At 38.7% G+C, this 1,104-nt stretch overlaps 1 non-coding gene across 1 annotated transcript; it reads left to right on the top strand.

Annotated features, from left to right (window-relative positions):
- The first annotated feature begins 368 nt into the window (after nt 1-368).
- Nucleotides 369-475, top strand: LOC137222825 (U6 spliceosomal RNA). Its single transcript, XR_010942616.1, has one exon. It is a non-coding gene; the product is annotated as a U6 spliceosomal RNA (small nuclear RNA).
- Nucleotides 476-1,104: the final 629 nt, after the last annotated feature.

Raw genomic sequence — 1,104 nt, 5'->3', positions numbered from 1 at the left:
ACAGTGAAAACAATTTACATCAGACTGGCTACTTTGTGATCACCCAATGTACTTGGGTTGGACCACCTTCAAGTTAATACATAGGATGTGGAGAACTTGAGAGAATTGGAAAGAGAGTTGATTACTTGTACAAGGGATCACTGGGAAGGGCAGGGGTGGGGGCACACAGACAGGTCCCAGATAAAGTTGGGCCTTTATCATTGTTAGAGGGTGAGATTAGGGAATTTGCTAGGTTTGGGTTTGTGATTTGTGAGGTTGGAATATTTCAAAAGGACCATGCAGGGGACACGTATAAACTTTCTTATCAGCCTGTCCGGATGCGGAGCTAACAGGAAAGGGGAAACTGAGGCTTAAGAGAAGTCAGTGGTATGCTCGCTTAGGCAGCACATATACGGAAACTGGAACAATACAGAAAAGGTTAGCATAGCCCCTGCACAAGCATGACACACAAATTCATGAAGCATTCCATATTTTTGTTTGGGGTTAGCGGATGCAAACTATTATATATAGAATGGATAAACAACAAGGTCCTACTGTACACAGAGAACTATATTCATTTCCTGTAATAAACCATAATGGAAAAGAATATGAAAAATAATATATATATGTATAACTGAATATATATATATAACTGAATCACTTTGCTGTACAGCAGAAATTAACAAAACATTGTAAGTCAACTATACTTCAATTAAAAATAAAAAGTTGGTGGTCCATTATCCAAAAATAGGGTCAAACTCTATTACATTGGTCTTTCCCTGTAATGTGTGACTTCCCAGGGGCTCCTAACTTCAGAAACCAAGGACAGCTTCCTTACAGACTAAAAGAAGATAAAGCAAGGAGTGCTAAGAAACCAGGCTGACTAAACAAATTTGGAGAACAAATATTAAGAATGTTGGGGTCTGTTCCCTGCATTCCTTTTGTACCTATTTCCTGAGCTAAATGTGAGATCACACATAGAGGAGCAGTGGAATGATAGAACCTCATGACCCTCAGATACAGCTTTTCTAAAGGGCTGGAAATTGTAGATGGTGTAAAAGGTTCTTTCATTCTTCCAAAACTATGTGCTAGTAGAGTATTAATATTTGTAGAACAGGAGCAATT

Source organism: Pseudorca crassidens, chromosome 3, assembly GCF_039906515.1.
Source record: "Pseudorca crassidens isolate mPseCra1 chromosome 3, mPseCra1.hap1, whole genome shotgun sequence".
Taxonomy (NCBI): domain Eukaryota; kingdom Metazoa; phylum Chordata; class Mammalia; order Artiodactyla; family Delphinidae; genus Pseudorca; species Pseudorca crassidens.
The sequence above is the reverse complement of the archived record's forward strand: the minus strand, read 5'-3'. Positions and strand labels throughout refer to the sequence as shown.